Genomic DNA, 22816 nt, shown 5'->3' with positions numbered 1-22816 from the left:
AGATATTATTGGCAGTATGTGGCATCTGAATTAAATCTTAAAGGTTTTTTTTGAGGAAAAATTACTTTTTAAGGTAAAACATCATTTAAGGTGAAAAGGATTTTAATCCATTGCATCAGTGCTGTGTCCTTAAAATTAAAATACTTCAGTTTTAAACAGGATCTAAAACATTTCAAGTTTTAGCTCGTAATGTGTATTTTTGTTCGCTTTTGATTTATTATCTACTAAAACTTTGCAAACATAACACAGTCATATATGTGTGATTTAAAACAAAAGTACAGGAAATGAATTCTTTGATGCATTTTCTTCCATTAAATAAACTGTGGATGATATGGCTGTAAAATTTAGTTTCATTAATTTGAGTTTTATGTCTAATATATTTCAAGTTTTAGCTTGATACACTCTTCTTCTTTAAAAAAAAAAAAAAAATTATTTACTTAAAGTTTGCATAGGCTTGAGATATATTTGTGAAAATAGAAGGAAATTTACTTTTTAGTAGATTTTACTTCTAATAAATATACTATACAATAAACTGTGCAATATTTGTAAATATTTTTCTGACATCTTTATATTCGACAATTAAACAAATACCAACAAATCAATTTCTGTCCTTAAGCCTCATTAACTTTATTGCTTTCCAAATTCTGCACTAAAATCAACACATTATTCATTCAATGGCCATGAAATACCATAAATGCAAGAATTTTTAATGTTACTAGACACATAAAATATTTTCCCATTCTGTATAGAATATTGAACAATATCCTATAAAAATTTGTCCAGCCTATTATTAAATATTGCAATTATGATTTTCCCGCTGGTCAACTTCGATGATTTTCTGTACCTGATTAAAGTCTCCGCTGACCTTTCCGATCTCGGCCAAAAAGTTTAGCCTGATTATTACTATTTGTAATGTTATTTGAAAAAAAACAAAAAACATTCAAAACCGGATTTACTGTAGAATATATTAATGTTATTACGTTAACTTTGTTGTTCAAGTGAGGTGTTATCGGTATACAATTACAGACATTTTAGCTGTGCAATATGATGTGATCTGTGCAATATGATGTGATCTGTGCAATATGATGTGATATGCATCAGAAAAATTAATATTGATCAGGTGCTACATCACAGCATATTGAACGGATGAAAAGTCTTTCTATATTATATAAATTATTATTATATTTACTACATGTACTCATTTGTCATACTGATTGGCATTAAGTTTAATAACTGTGTAATATCATAATTTTGTACAATAGCTTTTTGGATTTTTTAGGAAAACTACTGAAATTTGAGTGTTTTGATAAATTCTTGAAAATTCGTTGTCACATTTTAAGTACAGACTGACAATGTGTCTGGTCATGTTTGTGTCATCTTCTCCATGTCTCGGGACAACGGTCTAAAACACCATAAACTTGTCGAGTCATTAACCCAGCTGTGATCATAAAGGTTTGAAATAACATCAATAGTTTTAATTGGTCAGTATGCCAATTTCAGATAGTCACTGGTTGCCTGCTTTACCATTGCCTGCGTGGTAAAGCTTGCCTTAATGATCTTTGGAATTAAATTGTGTTGAGAAATTTGTTGAAATTTTACAAGTTTTCTAATCCATCAGTAGGTTCTATTCAGCAATAGCCATGAATGGACAGAAACTTTTACATAAGATCTGATATGAGATACTATTATCAAGTTTGTACTATTAGACAGGATTTTGAAAAATTTCATGAATTTTTTATTTCGCAATTCTGTTCCATTATCAAAAATGATGACTTGTGGTCAGTGGCCGCAATTAGCCAATTCATAATTTTAACATGTCCAGAACATTGTGGAATGATACTAATTTCACTTGGGTATTGATTACATTTTACTCGGACTTTATCATAGACTGCCTGTGTAAAATCTCAAACTTTTAACTAAAATAAAGGTATTAAATCGATATAATAATTCAGTGAAACTTCAAAGTTTGGTTGTTTGTAGCATCATCTGGGGCATGTGCAGTGAAAAATCTTATTTTGATTTCTAAATTAGTGTGATATTTATTTCTAAAGTCACTATATGTTCATTGTAAATATACTTGATAATACCCAAGTGGAAACTGGCAGGTACTCGAAAATGCAGCTCTCTGATTGGTCAATTAGAACCCCTAATGTACTGTGATGTCATGATAAAGTTATGAATATTCTATTTATTGGTTTTCATTAAGTTTATAGATGGTAAATAAGATATGGATTCCCACCTTTTGGTACAATTGGAGAATAATTTAAATTTCATGGATTTTTGAAAAGTTGTATTGTGAAGTTCTTGATTAATGGATTAATATTTGAAGAGACATTAATTGAATTAATTGTGAGCAGTTCGTTTGGCTCTTTGGATTGGACAGCTGACATTGATTCCGTTTCCGCAAAATATTGTACCGGAATGACATTTTGGATATGATTTTTAATTCACCATGAAGCTTTGATCTACGAATGACCAGGAGTGCAAAGTGCTTCTTTTGTGTTGTAACTTTTGTTTCTTATAAATAGGATAAGCTTTGATCGTTCATGGAAAAGATTGGACATGATTGCATCGATAATACGGCATGAAATGTAATTTCGAAATATAATATAATTTGTCTTGAAAGTATCAGGTGAGCTTTAATTATCATCCTGTAAACATATTTTGTTATAAATCTGAATTGTGGAGACTTTTGCTGCAGTATTGATGATACAAATTCGGAATGATCTCGCAGTGACCATATATGGAAATTTTCAATTTGAATACTCTTCGTAAGGACATAAATCATCTTGTCATATTTATTTGTGTTCTGTTTCTATGGCACCGTCAATGTCAAGTTTTCAATATGGATTTTGAGGTTGTCTGGTTTTATGTACATGTAATATCAAGTTTATCCTTTTCCAAGGTAAGTTAATGAAATAAAAGTCCCTTAGGAAATCAATTACTCGTTTCTCAATTTCAGATACTTTGGGTTTATTTATTCTTTAACCAGTCTGTGTTTGTTTTCCGTCTGCTTGAAAACCTCTTGACATTCTGCTTGTATATTTTTATAATGTTCTATAAATTATTTTCTTGCAATCTTGTTTATTTTATCATTTTAGAAAACAATAAAATGATACTGTTTTATTGACTTTGTCAATATCTTGACCAAGCATTGCATTTGCTGTTCTTGGTTGAAGTTTTGGCTTTAGTGATGTAAACATTTTGAAATAATGTTTTCTTGTTAGTGTAAGCCCACGGTAAATATTGACCTCTGCTTAAAAGACAGTGGACAAACAGTGAAATAAAAAATCTGCACAAATTGAATTCTTCTTGACAGTTTTAAGGTTTATCCATTTGTAAACAACACTTGACTGGTTCACTGTTGACTTTTGACTGGTTGTTACATCAACCACAGGAAGTTGCTCCATTTGTCTGATTCTAAAGTTTCTGTTGGATTAATTTGAAGGAAAATTGAATCTCTAGGTGGTTAAAATTTAAGCAGAGATTTATTCTTTATATTTTAATCATTCTGCATGTGTCCTGTATGTGTTTTCTCTGATGGGAATATGAAACACTTTATTCAATGGTAAACATTAAATTTGATTTCAGACAAAAATACGGATATTATAAGTGCTGTGATTATGCTTGGTGGTATAGTAATTTAGTAAATTATGTAACGCAATTAAATGTAACTTTGTAATGTAGAAGTTTACTTGTCTCCATATTGTAATACAGTGTTAGAATATTCAAAATAGTGTTAGAATATTCTTGCCTCTGTAAAGTAATACAGTGTTAGAATATTCAAAATAGTGTTAGAATAATTTCTTGCCTCTGTAAAGTAATACAATGTTAGAATATGCAGTATAGTGCTAGAATAAAGTTGTACAGTGTTAGAATATACAGTTTAGTGTTAGAATGTTCTTGCCTCTGTAAAGTAATACAGTGTTAGAATATGCAATATAGTGCTAGAATATTCTTAATTATATGCAGTCAGTATAGTGCTACAGAACATTTACCTTTATAAAGTAGTACAGTGTTAGAATATGTAATAAAATGTTATATTATTCTTACCTCTGTGAAGTAATACAGTGTTAGAGTATAGTTTTAGAATGTTCTTACCTCTTTAAAGTGTTAGAATAGGCAATATAGTGTAAGGATATTCTCTATGAAGTAATAAAGTGTTATACTTAGACTATATAGAGTAAATATAGTTTTAAAATACTCTTGCCTCTATAAAGTAATACAGTGTTAGAATATACAGAATATAGTGCTAGAGTATTCTTACCTCTGTAAAGTAATTTTAATATAGTGTTAGAATTTGCACATACTTTTTGGAAAGTAATAGACTGAATTAATTTTCTTTACCTCAGTCACATAATGTTAAAAATGATAGTAATTATAAGCATTAGAACTCAGTCACATAATCTTAAAAAGTGATAGTAATAAGCACTAGAATGTATTTACCTATTTAAAGTAATCATACTATAGCATAAGAATGTTTTTGGTTGTTTTTTTTTTTTTTCGATGTGAAAGTAATTATCTATAGTAGTAAAGTGTTACTTCTGTGAAAGTCCTTGATTAAAAAAAAAATAGTGCCTGTGAAAGTAATGTAGTGTAGAAATATACTTTGGTCAGTGTTAGAATATACTTTCCTCTATGAAAGTAATATAGTGTTTTATAACATTAGTATAAACTACCTGTTTGAAACTTACTTAGTATTAGAATATAATTACCTTTATTAGCTCGACTATTCGAAGAATAGTCTAGCTATTCTACTCACCCTGGCGTCGGCGTCGGCGTCGGCGTCGGCATCGGCGTCGGCGTCGGCGTCACACCTTGGTTAAGTTTTTGCATGCAAGTACATACAGCTATCATTTAAAGGCATATAGCTTTGAAACTTATTTATTCTTTTTCTAGGTCAATTACCAACCTCTCTGGGTCAAGTCCCATAACTCTGACATGTATTTTGAGCAAATTATGCCCCCTTTTGGACTTAGAAAATTTTGGTTAAAGTTTTACATGCAAGTTACTATCTCCAAAACTAATGCAGATATTGAATTGAAACTTCACATGTGTCTTCGGGGTTATAAAACTAGTTGATAGCACCAAGTCCCATAACTCTGACCTTCATTTTGGCCAAATTATGCCCCCTTTTGGACTTAGAAAATTCTGGTTAAAGTTTTGCGTGCAAGTACATACAGCTATTACTAAAAGGCATATAGATTTGAAACTTATTTTTTCTTTTTCTAGATCAATTACCTACCTCACTGGGTCAAGCCCCATAACTCTGACATGTATTTTGGCCAAATTATGCCCCTTTTGGACTTAGAAAATTCTGGTTAAAGTTTTGCGTGCAAGTACATACAGCTATTACTAAAAGGCATATAGATTTGAAACTTATTTTTTCTTTTTCTAGATCAATTACCTACCTCACTGGGTCAAGTCCCTTAACTCTGACATGTATTTTGAGCAAATTATGCCCCCTTTTGGACTTAGAAAATTCTGGTTAAAGTTTTACATGCAAGTTACTATCTCCAAAACTAATGCAGATATTGAATTGAAACTTCACATGTGTCTTCGGGTTATAAAACTAGTTGATAGCACCAAGTCCCATAACTCTGACCTTCATTTTGGCCAAATTATGCCCCCTTTTGGACTTAGAAAATTCTGGTTAAAGTTTTGCGTGCAAGTACATACAGCTATTACTAAAAGGCATATAGCTTTGAAACTTATTTATTCTTTTTCAAGGTCAATTACCAACCTCACTGGGTCAAGTTCCATAACTCTTAACATGTATTTTGAGCAAATTATGCCCCCTTTTGGACTTAGAAAATTCTGGTTAAAGTTTAACATGCAAGTTACTATCCCCAAAACTAATGCAGATATTGAATTGAAACTTAACATGTTTCTTCGGGGTTATAAAACTAGTTGATAACATCAAGTCCCATAACTCTGATATGTATTTTGGTCAAATTATGTCCCCTTTCGAACTTAAAACTCTTTTGATATTTAACATTTTGGGTAATAATTTCCTGCTTCTGTGACAATATTTCGAATAGTCGAGCTTGGCTGTCTTACGGACAGCTCTTGTTTTAGTATTATAACTTAAAAGAAGCAGAAATAATTGCTGGTTTTATGCAAAGCTACCTATAGTGTGCAGACTTTCCTAATGAGAAAAAAAAGAGCCGCGCCATGAGAAAACCAACATAGTGCGTTTGCGACCAGCATGGATCCAGACCAGCCTGCGCATCTGCACAGTCTGGTCAGGATCCTTGCTGTTCGCTTTCAAACCTATTGCAGTTAGAGAAACCGTTAGCGAACAGTATGGATCCTGACCAGACTGCGTGGATGCGCAAAGTTGGTTTTCTCATGGTGCGGCTCAAAAGGTTTTAAGTCTCATCATGGCTAATAAAGTACCATATTGCATGATTCAAATTTGAGACAATATTAAAGTTTAATCAGGCATTTTAATTACCGTCTGCAATATTTCTTTAGTTCTTCTTTTTCTATTTCCAGGAACAGGAAGTAGCGCCATAGAGAACTGATTAGCAGACGACACTTCAAATCTACCAAGGATTTATATTTGTGATGCACGCCTGAATTTAATGCAGGTTTGTTAAGTGTTTGCGATATAAACGATTTAAATTTTGAATGTGAGCCATTAAGACGAAAACTGATCTATTTCGCTAAAATTCTTTTTAACATTCTCTCTGATTACCATGGTAGCGATGGTATCAAATTTTATATAGTACATAAACTTCAACGAGATTATCTTTATCCACCTTATTATGATACATGTGAGATTCTAGTGTTATTTTTGTCAGATCACCGTGAGATATTATCATATAAATAGGCATTTTTTATGTATTTTTTATTCAAATTGGCTCTTTTTTTCTCCCATACATCTTCGAGAATGTCCACCATTTGAATATATAATAACTGGTATCAGTTCTATCAGGACTATTATACTTAAAACACGTGTAGTGTATTTTGTATCAAAGTGTCTGAATTACAAGCATTATGATGATGTATGCATTATAATACAGATGCAGATTCGAATATAAGTGGACACTTTTGCCATTTTTGTCATAAATCTCAAAACTATCTTTACAACAGTATGGCATCCATTGCATTGATAAAATGTTAATATTTTGACCATTTATTAGTCACAAGTGTAAATTGTTATAAAAAATGATGGGTTTGTGGCGCGCTGCAGTATGCAAATGAATGACTTAATTTGGCAATGGTTGTCACATTTCTCGTAAATCTTTGACCATTTCTTGTTTCCACTTCTGAAGAGTAGCAAAGATTGCCTGGCTTTGATGTGGACAAATGCAAATAACAGCGTAATGAGTGAATTAATATAAACTATGCGGGCAGTAAATAGCCTGACCAGATGCTGTCCCAGTGAAACAATTAGGCACTTCATGCGGCTGCATTTCTGAATTGTTGGTCAAATTAAGTGACAGAGCGGGGAGCCAGGGCATTTCCATTTAAAGTTGCAGACCATGATTAGTAGTGAATATGATTTGTTGATTGATTAAAGTGTGGTCAGTTCCGTCAGATTGTGTGGTCACTTTACAGATTCAGTATAAATGACAAAATATAATGACAAAGATTTCATATTTTTGCCTTTAATTACAAAAATACTTATACATAGCAAAAGCCTTAGGCATGCCATACTCACCTGATTTGTCAAGTAATTATCCATATATTAAGATTAAATTAGAAACCTTTTAGCCAAAGACAGACAAAATTCAGAATATACTGAATTTAAGGTGGCGGACATGTAAAGACAACTGCAGTTTCTGTACTAATACACATTCTAGTCTGCAATTCAATCATGCCGAAAGAAAAAACCCTGTTAATTGCCGAAATTTAAATTGTTAATTGACATTTTGGGTCCTATTCCAAAAACTAATTAAGTTTCAACTCTTACAATCTTGAAATATGTTTTAAGTGACTGGAGGTACATTTGCAAATTACACATATAAAGAGTCATTTCAAACATGTTATATGATTTTAAATTAATTGTCATGGGAACTCTCAGGCTAGGTATTTCTTATATAAAAAATATAGATTGACACATTATAAATGCAATAAAAGTTAGTGCAATGATGATTTGAAAAAATATGATAGAGCATAAAAACACGGAATAAAAAATGTCGCATCCATAACTGTCAATAGACAATCAGTCTATATGTTGTCATCTTCAGTACCTTGATTAAGATATGATATTACAGACTGAATTAATCAAATGTACCTGATTTGATAAAAACCTGTTGATCTAGCTTAATGATCTAAACAAGTCTCGTCAAAAGATGTTGTAAAAAGCGCTATTTGATTTGTTTTGTAATTTACTAGTGCATTAAATTGTGTTTTTAAAAAAATCCAACAAGATTTTTAAGTGTCATTAAATTGATATAGTTATTGCTTTATATCTTATGCAGAGAGAAGAGAATCTGTTTTAATACTGATTACAATATTCTAATTACCAGTAACATTTTATTGAGGAGGAAAATTAAAGTGATTAGACACACCACACACACATACATTCAAAATTCAAAAAAACATTAATTAGATGACAAATTTTATGTTGTGAAAATTGCAGTAATCCTGATAAAAGTTATGTAAATTACAATTATCTTGTAAAAAGTTATGTAAATTACAATGATTTGAGATAAAATTAAAGAATACATTATTTTATCTGTAAAGTCTATGAATATTACAAAGATTTTTGTTTTTCTGTTTACATTAATGTTACCATAGAATTTTATCAGGTGTTGAAATCAGCCATTAGCTTTATCACCTTGATTACTATTGGAAATAAAATTGCTTGAAGCAAAAGTCATGTATGTTACAATTATTGTACATACAGAAATGACAATCTATATTTTGTTAGTTCCAAAATATTATGTTAGTGACTGATAATCAGAAATGGGTTTGGTAGATATTAAACTTTACATTGTCCCCAAAAATTCTGGAGGCCTCGGCTCAAGCACTGCTGAAGTTAAAACTGTGCATTTTCTATGGTTCATGGCTGTATGAGATCAGGTTAAAAAATCTTACAACTGATTGGCTTCAGTCTCGAAATTGACCTATGACATTGTTGTATTTTAGACTGGTCTCAAACGCAAACTCAAACCTTGGAATCAGACTGTTTTTATTTTTTTCAAGGAAGCAAACTTGAGAGTGATTAAATCAGCTTTAATTTTTTCTGCTGTATTATTAGCTAAAATGAATTAGTGTAAGGAAATAATTAAATAACATAAGATTATAAAACGTTTTCAGACAGCATTATTGCAAGTTCATTAAGGAAGAAGAAAGTATACTTTTAACAGTTTACCAAGATTTTCGTCACTGTTCTGTCGGTAAATAGTGAGATAGAATGTTTTTGCATCAAACTGTATTGACTTCTAATGAGAAACAAACAAATGATCAATAGGTCTTTGAAAATGGTACAAGATCACACCTTTGATGTATACATTATTGTCTACCATTGTCCAATAGTGGACAGTAATATGTCCTATAGGCAAGAGATGACCATCTCCCCAGTGTCTGTTATGTGCCGACAATATTGGTTTGAAATTCAATTCGTGTACAGTTAACTGTTATAGGCGCTTTTCTTTTATAAGATTTGAAGATACTTGATGATAAAGCTTAATATAATTAAGAGAAAAGTTTTGACCCCCTTTCTTGCAGAATGTCATTTGAGTATTTAAAATTGTAATAAAAGAAGTTTTTACCCCTCCCCCCCACCCCGCCCCCCTCCCTTCTTGTAGTGTTAGTACATAAAAAAATATATATATATATAAGTTAAAAGATTTTGTGTAATATGTGCAAAGTGGTTTCAATATAACACATGTTAGAATCGAATACAAAAAATCAGCAACAGTATGTCGTAATATTAAGTAACCATTTTTGGAACTTTTTGGCCAAGCAGTCAAGACTTCCTCGTCACAGCTGTTTTGAAACCCAGAAAATGATGTGGAATTGTTTGTGAAAGGGTCATCCTGTTTGTATAGGGAAGGGCGTTACTCTGCTGAGATGACTTACCATGTTGGAAATGTTACTCAGAGGGGCACCTGTGGTCTGCCTTGACAACTTCTAAAGCATAAATATATATTTGCACTAAAATAAAAGACCTGATTCAATCAATAAACATATTGGATAAGTAAGGGTTTTTTTTTTAGAAAAAGAATGTAAGCTATTACATAAATTTAACCCTAGGGAATTTAATAAAATTAAAGAAATTACATTAATTGTATTATATTTAGTAAATTTTCAAATGCTATTATAAATTAGGCAGATGAAAGCAAATAGATAAGAGATTGTGTGATTTTAACACAAGAAGATGAATAAACCTATTTATTAAATTGTCTCTAAAGTGCAAAGCCTATAAGTCACAAATTGCTGTTACGACAATGGGGCAAAAATGAAGTGTTATGCCCTTTTGTAGAGAGGCGTGATGCAAGGCACTGATTCTGATCTGTACCCTCACCTCTCTTTTACTAGTTCACAAAATTGAAGCCTTTTTGAGAGTGAGTGAAAATTGGACAAGATATTGAAAGATAAGTGTAATGTTGTGTACTATTGAGTAATGTAACTGTTTGTCAATGGAACAAATCAGGGTTCAAGTAGGGTTGGAATTTAGTTATTATTGGGAACCTGGTTGGAAACAGTTAGACAAGGGAATCGCTTTCACGCCAGTGGAGTTTTGGGGATTTTCGGTAGATTAGGTGTATTCAGATGTCATATTTTAGATGTCATAATGTAGTGTTTGTGACATTAAGTCTTCTAACAGACAAAGTCATTTTGATATAATTAATGGATTTATACAGTGTTGAAGGCTTTATATGAACAGAAATGTGCATTTGAAAGGGACATTATTACCTTATGTGTGGTTATTATATCTCGGAAATTAAAGGAATTGGATACATTATAGAAGGTTCCAGTACTTTCAAGTTGTTTTAAATCTTGGTAATTCTCGTCTATTTTGTAACTTTATTTTTTTTTTAAATATACCTTATTCATCTGAATTGATATCTAGAATTAACAACAGGAATGTATGAAATTTTACTGACTTTTTAAATGATTTTTAGTTGTTTCATTTTTTTTTAAAGTTTTCAGTAGTATCAAATTCTATACTTGCAATAAAATTAATAACTATAATATTTTGCTGACTTTGAACATAAATCCCCTATCATTTAACTGATTTTTTTTTTTTATATAATTCTGTATAATTAGAGAATGATAATCGTATTGAAGGATCATAATGGTTTCGGTTATAATGTGACTGCCGTATTTTTTTGTGATAAATATATAGTAACTATGTCAGTTCCGTGTTATTTTTTATTTTCAGAAATTTTTATCTTATTACATGTCATAAGTTTGAACATATTGATTAATATAGTTGGAAGTATTACCAAATCCATTATTTTTTTACCTCCCTTTTTGGCTCTGAAAGTATATCTTCACATGCAACAATGAAATTTGTGCTTTTCTAACCATGCCTGTACTTACGCATATTCTCTATTTGAACAGTTGCATGATCTGTTTTTAACATAAAATTTATAGCACTAAGGAACTTTTAGGAGATGCATATAAAAACACTAGATCTAATTTAGAGTATAATTATATATTATAATTGTTACCAAGTCAGCATTTGTTGATGTTAAAAATGTTCACTGATGGTCATGTTATGAACCATGATTCATGGTTTGTGGACTTCACAGTTAATTAGCATATATTGTGAGCTATTCTTAAGTACAAAAAAAACAACAAAAGAACAAAAACTGTTTGCAGATTATAAGCCATACACATAAAGATTTAGGACGCTGAAGTTCAATGATGAACTATTTCTTAACAGTAAACTTTCCATTTTTATGAAGCTTTTTATGATAACGATCTTTGATTAGTCATTTAAAATTCAGTTTTTAAACGTTAAAGAAATCCAGTATAAATTGGTGTTGACATTTCACTGTTCGACCATTATTGCCATAATCTGATAAACCCGGAGTCAAGGGGTGACGGCATTGAGAACCAAAGCCCGCTAAAATGTACTTGCGTGGTTTAAACCCAGCATGCATCCCGCTAATTTCTTTACCAACACATAAGTGTCAGTAGATATTTAAGGACAACAAAACATACGTAAAGCGTGTAGACAAGTGTCTATATCATATGGTGTTGATCATAGGTTTCAGTTTTGCTGACAAATTTCTTAAGATTCCTTTAAAATCCCCAATGGCCTGTTTATAACAAGTACCGAGATGTGATGCAAACTTTTTTGGTCAACTATCACCTTGGTTCAAGATTTTTCTATTAAAGACATTCTGTGTTTGTAACTTGTTGACATAATTTTTTGATTTTGTGGTATTTTTTGTTGATGATGTGTTCAAATTATATTGATTGTTTTTCTTTGGCTGAAAAATTTCTCGGCTTGCAAAGCAGCTACATCCTGGGCCATATTCAGACTTTGGAAAAAGAAAATTGTGAGAATAATTTTAGAAAACAAAGCTTATTTTGGATATATTCTAAATAAGGTAAGACATCTGCAAAATGATTTTTATGGTGTAAACTTAAATTTTTTCTCATTAATTTGCATAATTATGTAAGCATTGAGTTACATAAACATACATATAGTAAGGGAGTGAATTTAAATTGTCAAAATGGGTATAGACGCTTAAAAAAATAAATATAACATTTTGGAATACCAAGGAGTTAAGTGATCAATGGCTTCAACTAATTTTTACCAGATGGTCCAGATCATGCCATATAGGGAAATTAAACAATATAAGAACCCTTTAATGTGTTATTTAAGGGCTTAAAGGGGATTTGTATCTATTTGTCTTTAATGGTTTACATGATAAAGATGATAATAAGGTGTCAAAACGGCCAGATAAAAGGATTATCTGTAAAGGGACCTAGATGAAACTAATCCCTTGACAAACTCCCACTAGAATGTCAAAAGATGTAAAGTCCTTTTTCCTTATTTTTCAAACAGCAGATTTTTGTTGGATATTTATATATAAGAAGGTCAGTAAAAATAAGGTCTAACAACTAAAACTGAAAATAAGTAAGTTGCTATGATGTTTTAAAGTAGAGATTTGCATCTTTGCTATATTGAAAATTGTTTTTAAATATTTTGGTCTTTTTATCAAGGACTTAAATTGAGCTTGATTTTATGGCAGTTTTATATTTCATGGTATTAATAATGATAATTGACATATATAAGGATGGAAATTATCATGAACATAGACGATGATGATGATGACTGTTAATGGTATTGATGATGATGATGATATTGATGATGATGATGCTCATTAATAAGTATAATGATGATGGTGATGATGTTGACCACAAACACTAAACCTTAATTCATGATATTATATGGTATGATTAATTGCTACTAATGTTCGGATAGTTTTCGGACAAATCTCATGAATGCTGTATTACTTAATATGTAACATCATCATACCATGAAATGATTACAAATTTAATTAGTGAATCATTAAATACAATTGAAAAGCCACAAATGGTGCAGGTATTTGTGTGTATTATCTCAAATCTATTGCTGTTTTATACAGGTTCAAAATTTCTTTAGAAAGGGGTCAAACTGTTTCGTGATAGACCGCAACTTTTTCTATTATTTTACCAGATCGGTTACCATGGACACCAAATTTTCATATCGGATACTTATATTTTGTGTGTTTTTCCTTTGAAGATGGCTACTGTTTCAAGACATAATACATTAAGATAAAAATGATTGTATTTAATCTTTCCATTATCTGAATACTAAATCAGGAGAGATGTCCCCATTTTGAATCGTTTCGAAGTTCCGTTTTCAAAATTATCATGTATGTTTCCTGTTATTTCTGTAGACGATAGATTGACAGCCAGTTTTCATAATTGACCAAAATTAATGCACTTTTGACTTGTTTACCATCGCTTAATATGTAAATTATGGAACAATATGCGAGAATAGATTCAGTGTCCAGTGGCAGTCGCCACCGTAGGTGCGTGTTGCATTTAATGAGACAAAATCAATGAATAAATTTTGGATTTTGATGAAATTTTGACAATTGACTGACACGTATGAGATATGTACATTAACACCAGATTATCAAAATATTATCTGATTTGAAAGTAAGTATTAATAATATCATAATCTGATGGTCTGTCATTTCAGAATCCTTCAGACATCAGACTTAATTAAGCAGGTTATGATTTACAAAAATGAAAACGTTTGACTGGGCCATTCTTTCAAATAATATATATATATTTTTCGCTCCATGGACAAGTTTAAATGTACACCACCTACAGAAGGTGACTTTTGTGTAATGTTGATTTTTCAAGCAGTTGATTCTGATCGGTAGTGGACACTTTAGCTGGCCACAAGCGCTAAAATTTAAGGTAGCGGTTATAATATTTCACTTCATAAATCTGTATTACAAATATTTAAACAAATGGTATTTGGTTGCACATTTTTATAAATCAAGATTTCTTAATTCAATAAACAAGTGGTTAACCTACTGTTATATTTAAATAAAAGATTTATTTTTAACTTAGGTTTAAGACCATTAGGTTTCTAATTGTAGGCGTTTTACCAAAGGATAGTGTGTAAAATAGTTCTATGTAAAATAGTGCATAAAAATTTGGTACTGTCATCCTATGTAATAGGTCAAGTAGAAAAATATTTAATTACATGACATTGGTTACTGATGTAGCCTGGACACTGGTCAAATTTGAAACCATTAGGTAATGTTTTATAACTTCTCATCAGAGGTGAAGTATTATTGTTATTTTTGTAAATATTTGAAGCAATGTCATATTCTGAAAAATATTTGGATTGAAACCGATACATCTCAGGTCATGGTCATATTTTGTTTGTAGGATTGTTTGTTGATGCTCAATACTTCAGATTCATGATCTTGTAGACCAGTCTATAAACTCCTGCACCTGATTGGTTGATTTTTAGCTCAGTTTGAAATTGACCAATGACAGTGCAGCATTTTGCGACTGGTTTTTTTCTGCAGGTAAAAAAAAAACTTGCAAATCATTCCCTTTAGAAAAAGTTGAAAAGAAAATTGACGCAATTGCACCTTTACGAGTGCATAAGATAGCTGAGAGAATTTTACGGTTTCGTAAGTTTTGCCGATATGTTATATCATGATTATATGTTTGCAAAGTTTGCACAGCTCTAATCTGTAATCTGTATACAAGATGACAAACATGTATGTCACAGAAAACTGTAGGGGTACCAGGCTGATTCCCTCAGTCTTGAGTGTTACAGTTTTGTCTCCTGGCTCGAGATGAAGCAATTTATATTCACAATAAGCACTGTAATATGCATTGTGGCAGTCATATGAAATTTTACCTGGTCTATTCATGTGATGTCAATAAAAAGATAATGTTTGTTTGTTATATATAATTAACAATTTTTTTTCTAGTAAAAATGAATTTTTTTTCTTTTATTTCAGTAAAACTTAAAAAAATATTTTAAATTTTATACCGGTACTGGAAAACCTTTCAAAATCATTTTTAAAGGAATGATTAAAAATGTATTTCTTTTGTAAAGTTTCCTTATAAGTCTGAAAAGCAAACTTACAGAAGCTGAAAATTTACAAATTCAATTGAACTTTTGGTATTAATTTCTGTATGGCCTTGTGTGTAAGGACATTTATTTACATATTAATAAACTGTCGTGAAAGGATTCAAAATATTGTGAAGTGCATGCATTGATATTATAAACTTTGCGCTATTCAGTTTTTAATGATATTTTCGTAACAGATTTTTCACGAATTTGGTGTGTATAATTCCGTGCCTGCTTGGTGTCCTATGAAGTCTATTTACATTATTGATTAAAAGGCTGTTCCTCTAAAAACAGATTTTAAATTGATCGCTGATCTGTTTTGATCAAAGCGGGTCTATCGTCTTAAATACATTAGAGAGTATCAAAAATCGTAAATATATTCATCTTGTGACGATGATTATTAAGACGAAAGGGTTCATCTGATAAAAAAATACTATGATTGGTATAAAAGCTTCTTCAGTATCCGAATCGTCCAATCAGGGAACAGGGTTTTGTCATGGGTGTATAGCTCAGTTCACCGTGTTGGGTAAAAGCCGGTATTGAAAGTTTACAAGATTTTTAGTGAAGTTTACGATACAAATCATATACTGGTGATAATTAATGTAAATTGGATATTACTGCCGTGATAAGGTCTGAATCTCTAATGGATTTGTATGGTTTTACAATATACTTGTTTATATGGGGTGATATTTCTGGCACTTAGTTGGCAGGCATCTTCACGTCCCCTCAAACTGATATGCAGTTTTTGTGATTTCATAAAATTTTAACAACAAAATGTGACTTTGGTTTAAAAAAAATGGAATTAACATTTTGGAGATTTAACTGAATAAATTGGGTAAGCGTACATATTTTATTATTTCCTATTTTCACGCATTCTGGTATTAACTTCTGATATAGAATTCTGCAGATATATGAAAAATAATTTTATAGTCAAAATTTTCATGGAATAATTGTTTTGACTTCTGTCCTAAGGTTACTTTTATTCATAATTCATTAGGGAAAAAATTAGAAACAGAAAAAAATATCAGCGCCTTTTATTTCTGTTTACAGAAAGGGATGTATTATTGCACAAATGATATGTTTTATTTATTATTTTGTCGGTGTAATATACATATAAATTAAGACATAAACAATAATACAAGTGAATTTTATGTTCCAAAATAGTAGTACAACTGATAAAATGAAAATAGACTGCCTTCAAAATTATTAAAAAAGAAAGAAATAGAAAGAAAAACAACAAAAACAAAATGTAGTCTATAATTGTTATGTATTTATGTTTTGTTGTAAAAGTGCTTAGGTTTTGTTTTTTCTGTATTTACTGAAAAATTTATAAAAAAGATGAGAACTTAAACAAGGCAATCATGCAGTTTGGGAATGTTTAAAAGAAACTCGGCAAAGTTTTGAACACTTTTAAAATGCCAGCAGGGGATATAAACCAGGTGCATACACACTATAAAACCAAAACTGGTGTTTTATGAAACAATTCTCTTTCAAAATGTTCATTCAATGACAATGTTTATTTTTTACCATCTTTATGTGACTCCCCTATATTGAAACACAGGCTATGAGATGGTTACAGCATGAAACATCCTGGTTTTCAAATCCTTATGAAACTATAGCTTAAAAAAATTTCTATAGGTAGGATCTGTTTTAAATAATCAGGATCTTTTTATTTAAGCAACAGTACAGGACTAAAATGGAATTATTTACTTCCAAAATTCATTCAGTCAGTTTCCAGTAGGAAAAGCAAAACTGAGAAATGTTCCAAGAGGTTGCAGGTTTGATCCAAGCTGGTCACAGAGTATGTTCTCTGTGACAGTTTGACAGAGGACAGTATGTCTGATTGAGTGAGAGTTGTATAGAAAAGTTGTTACTTGAAGAGAACTTGAAAGTCAGTTCTGATGAAGAATCTAGGAACCCTGGATAGGTAGTACTATCTGCCTTTTTACAACTGAAATATTGTTGATTAACATAATTAAATGACCGTTTTGTGTCGATTCGCAGTAAAACCCAACTCACTCACTCACTTATCCTGGTTGAATGTTTTTTATGATCAGTTATATACTTGTAACCTATACAAATTTTGTGTGAAACCCTGATCGGAAAATGTCATATTTCCACCTCATTCATACTAATGACACAGAGATGGGACCCATAAAGAACCCCTGTAGTTTACATATTACATTGTGAACTACGTTAAAGTCATTCAAATTGTACCACAGTCTTGTATCTGAATTTTGCATAAATTAACCAAGATGCAAAATGCATAACTGGCATCTGTCCAGGTGATTGTTGTCAAAACAGCTCTCACCCATCCTGTAAAACATCTGAGCCATGCCATGAGAAAACCAACATAGTGGCTTTGTGACCAGCATGGATCCAGACCGCTGCCTGCGCATCTGCGCAGTCCAGTCAGGATCCATGCTGTTCACTAAGGGTTTCTCTAATTGTAATAGACTTTGAAAGTCAACAGCATGGATCCTGAGCAGACTGCGCGGATGGGCCAGCTGGTCTGGATCCATGCTGGTCGCAAAGCCACTGTGTTGGTTTTCTCATGGCGCGGCTCATTATTCTGATTCTTTGTATCTAGTAAAATGTTTTTTGCCAGTCTGGAAATAAATTATATATGACTACAAATGACGTTACAAGACAATGAAACTGTTTTGAGGTTTAAGTTACTCTTCCCTGATTATTTAGAACTTGTGTTTTTTTAAAGTAAAAAAAGTCTCTATTTTAGACCTTTATTATTTATAAGACCAGTTTTTCTTGACTTTAAATGTCCATAACTCTCATGTTTCACATTTGAATGAAAAAATTATTTGAAATTCTCAGACAAGCTCTGTTTAACAGATTGTCATATATAAGGAAAATCGTCTCTAAAGCATGTATGCTTGTCCAAGTTTTAGATTTATAATTCAAGAATTATACAAAATAAAAATTTCATATCAGGACTATAACTGCCATTTTTAACAAAGATTATTGTTGTTTATGGATGTTACAGTCCCCCGATTGTTGTCAAAAAACGTGATGGTACAAAAAATATATGTGGATATGAAAAATGACATTAGCTTTTCAGATGTTGTCATATTACATTACCATATGAAAGATCTGTGAACTTTGTAATGTTGTTCAGCAAGTGTAACCAAGGTTTTCTACCTACTTCGTCGCAAAATGATATATATGTGCCGGGAAAGATAGAAAATATCAAAATAAGGAAGGCTTTTTGCCAGTTTTTTCCTATTTTCACTCATGTATGTTGTATTTACGGAACATTTTAAGGTAATTTTAGCTTCTGTATCATGTTTCCAACTTTAAGGGCTACTTTGCCAGTGTGAAACTGTTAAATTATAAAAAAAAAACAACTCAAAATCAGTCTCATCCGCTGCTTTCTGTGAAATCAAGCTTCTGTTGACAGTTAAAGGTAGTGGACCTGTAAAGACATTTCAACAATTTAAGTATTTTCTTTACGCGATTTTGGCATTCTCCGGTCTTTACGGAGAGTCTTGTGAGTGTTCATGCAGCTACGTTGATATATGAAGTTTGCTGAATCTGGTAATGCAAGTGTACAATATTATATATCGAAATAATACTTCTGTCAACTGTTGAACTGAATTCTGCTGTTGACAGTTTAACAGAATTCTTTTGTTGACAGTTTACCAAAACATCTGCTGAAGATTTTAGTTTGTTTTCTGGCACAGATCTTAGCATTTAACATACCTGGTAACTACTTATTTTGGAAAATAACTTGTTCTCCTCAAGTAGATAGCAACTTCCTCTTGTGAAACTGTGGTAGAAGATGAAGAACTTAAGGAATTATCAAAATTAGTCAGAATATCAAAGAGAACAGTGACCTTGTGTGTAATTCAAACTTGTAACCTTTACAGTTGAAGAAATGTGTTCTGCAAGCAGGCTGGCAAGCTGCTTGGTCTGTGAAGGTTTGTCTGAAGAGAAGATTTTCCTATGAAAAGATTATGCATGTAAATATTGTACTCAGCATTCTATTAATTAAAAAAATTATCAAAAATTTACCTGTACCAAATATGACATTATTTCCAATGTCATTTTGCATCTTTTTTCTTTATTTGAAAGGCCATATCGTTTTTAGGTCACCATTTGAATAATATCACAAAATGTTTTCTTTTCTCATATAAAATATTACCAAAATGTTAAAAAAAACCAACAACATATATTTTATCATGTTTTGCGTTAATTTGTTTGTCCTTTTCACAGAAAACACTGCACAAATTGTTTTCAGTAGCAAAAATCAATTTTTGATATATATATTCTATCCCAGATTAAACATGACTGGAGGTTTAGACTTGGCTGGGATTGTAATTTCATTTAATAGTGGACTACAAGCCTGCATTTAAGGAATCAAGTGTCTATGTATTGATGTATTAATATGATGTTTTACTCTGGTATTAATTAATATTCTACTGGCGTAGCTCTTTATATCGAGGTATTATATTAAAAACTGGTAACAGGAACAACTCGGCGGGAATCTTTGTGGTAGTAAATTAGAAATAGCGATATTGCGACACTGTTTACATGAATTTACATATTCTGAGTGTATATCATTTTTGTTAGTGGATTATAGTGTTTTGTTACGTTAAAATTATTGTACGTAAAACTGTATCGTTGCGGAGGATGTTATTGTATGAAGTGCGTTAAAAAGTGTAATTTTTGAAAAAGCTCTTGAGGATAAAGATGATACATTTTGTATATCCTTTTAAATGATGATGTATGTGTTACACTCGGAAAGATCTTTTTCCGATTAAGAAGATTAATTTTCAAAATTTTAGACTTAATGGTGACACACATTACTGCACTGCTAAATCGTTTACTTAAAATATAAAATTATGTATATATTCATCTTGAAAAAGGAAAATAGGGTATATCGTTTAACATGGAGTTTGAATATTTATGCGAGTTAAGTGACAGATGAGGCTTAAGATATCTGGTAAGTAGCTATTTTTTTACGACATTGATGGTGGGTTTTGTAAATTATTCCAACTACATACCATGAAATGACAATTTCATGGCATGATAACATGGTACATTTTAAAATGTGTATTTGAGTGTAGTTTGAAAATGCAACAAAATTTCTTTTGTAGATTTTATGGTTTTGAACTATAAAAGCAAATTTGGCATAACTGAAATATACCTGTTGAAAGCTTACTGCTTTTTGTACTGAATTAACTCCTGTTTATATTTTTTTGAAAATTTATATAATTCATTGTTTTCATGATATTTCAGAGAAATGTTTACATTTAAAACACACACTTCTGACATTTTGAATTCATCAAAATTCAATTTAAACACTTTTACGGTCAGTATATGATTGACGTTCAGTTTGAAAACTGCCGTCCAGTCCCTTATTAACACCTGCTTAAAGTATGACTAATTAATTAAGATAAATGGCGGAAACAATACAAACGTTGTCTTATCATGGACTTTAAATCTTACGGTATTTTCATCACGTTTGATAGTATCGTAGGAAGCCTTTTAGGGATAAGTCAAACGTATAATCTTTTAAAGCTTTATCAGATAGATTGCGGATTTAGATAATGCCGTATCTTATTTAGATCACAATAGATGTTTTGTTTAATGTTTAAACCATTTAGCGATCTCAGTGTCATCAAAACAATGATCTACAGAGAATGCTCGCTTGATTTTGTACTGGTAATAGACACCTCTTTAATTTAGCGTATTTTTGGATGAGCAAATTGTAAACAGAGAACAGAGGGATTTATATAAAATTATTAATAGTTGAAAAAATATAAAAAAATAAGAACTGTTGGATGAAAAATTTTAATGGCCACAGTTATGACCTGAAGTTAGAAAGATAATAAGAAATGTGTTTAATTAATTAACATATATAAGGGATCAGTCACAGTTATACATGGAATTAAAACATTTGGATGGATTTTTTAAGTGGTATATTTATATATAATTTTTTGTTACAGTGTAATAAATTTCTTATTGTATAAATGCCAACACGTTAGTATTGCCATGATACAATTTTGTACTTGTCAGTTTATCGTTTGAAAATTGTTATCATTATATAGAAATACGTTTTTGTCGGAATTTTGAGATTTTTCTATTTAGATAATTTCTTGTTTCCCAAATATTTCGGTAAATTCACTGAAAAACTTGTAATAAAGCTGACTCTTTCTAATTTATCTGTATTTTTAGCTTGTCTGATTTTTGAAGAAAAAAAAGCTACAAGGTATTGTCGTCACTTGATCGTTGGTGTCAGCTTCGGCGTTGGCGTTGGTTAAAATTTTTGTTTAGGTCCACCTTTTCTCAAAAACTATAAGAGCTACAGCTTTGAAACTTCTTGCACACTTGTTTATCATCATTAGGTGACTTTGAAGGCCAATAACCATAACTCTGCTATGCATTTTGCTAAAATTATGGCTCTTTTTGTACTTAGAAAATTTGAGTTTCTTGGTTTAAATTTTTGTTTAGGTCTGCCTTTTTTTAAAGAACTATAAAAGCTACAGCTTTGAAACTTTGCGCACTTGTTTATCATCATTATTTGGCTACGTAGGCCAAGAACCATAACTCTGATATGTATTTTGTCAGAATTATGGCCCTTTTTGTACTTAGAAATTCTGAACTATAACTCTTTTCGTACATACTGTCCAGCACTTGAAGACATGATACTAGATGGTAAAGGGGCTGGTAAATTGTCATAAATATTTCAATGATATCAAAGATTTTACTTGATTGTATTGATTATAGGGAAAATATAGGACAAACTGTTTCATTATCTTGTCTTGTATAATAGGATGTCACCTTGCAAAATCAATAGATTGTTAGAGTAATCTTTCCGCAGTCTGCATTGATATTGTATTCCAGAATTGCAAAACTCATTTACACGGCTACTAAACGCTAGCGCCACCACCAAATTGTGGTGATAAGGAAAAGAGCTATCGACATTTCCGTGGTGCAGCTATCGCCCGTTTCTAAATGTAAGCACGTAAGCAAAATTTATATTTTATCTTATATTTTTATTGATAGAACTTTTTTCGAAAATCGGAGAATGTAGTTCCGTGTAACAACACTTTTGCTACAGGTTGGCTGTGATTTCATTACAATAATATGCAAATTGTGGTGTCAGGAGCTTTTCTCCTGAATCTGACAGTGGCACATTTTCATATCGGCCAGTATTCGAACAACATTCCGATGAATAGACACACTGTAAGAACATACCTGCGCATGCAAATGGTGTAGAAA

At 31.2% G+C, this 22816-nt stretch overlaps 1 protein-coding gene across 6 annotated transcripts in view; it reads left to right on the top strand.

Annotated features, from left to right (window-relative positions):
* The window catches only part of LOC123558501 (protocadherin-9-like), an 85217-nt gene that overhangs the window by 48007 nt on the left and 14394 nt on the right, over positions 1-22816 (top strand). For 2 of the 6 annotated variants that reach the window (XM_053543849.1, XM_053543850.1), the window contains one exon: positions 6499-6593. The gene's annotated coding sequence lies outside the window, so the exon portion shown is untranslated. Of the gene's footprint in view, positions 1-6498; positions 6594-16072; positions 16410-20176; positions 20535-21121; positions 21257-22816 lie in introns of those variants that run through there. The other 4 variants (XM_053543852.1, XM_053543848.1, XM_053543851.1 and 1 more) reach the window with 4 other exon arrangements.

This window comes from Mercenaria mercenaria, chromosome 5, assembly GCF_021730395.1.
Source record: "Mercenaria mercenaria strain notata chromosome 5, MADL_Memer_1, whole genome shotgun sequence".
NCBI lineage: Eukaryota > Metazoa > Mollusca > Bivalvia > Venerida > Veneridae > Mercenaria > Mercenaria mercenaria.
This window is presented reverse-complemented; position numbering and strand designations above follow the sequence as displayed.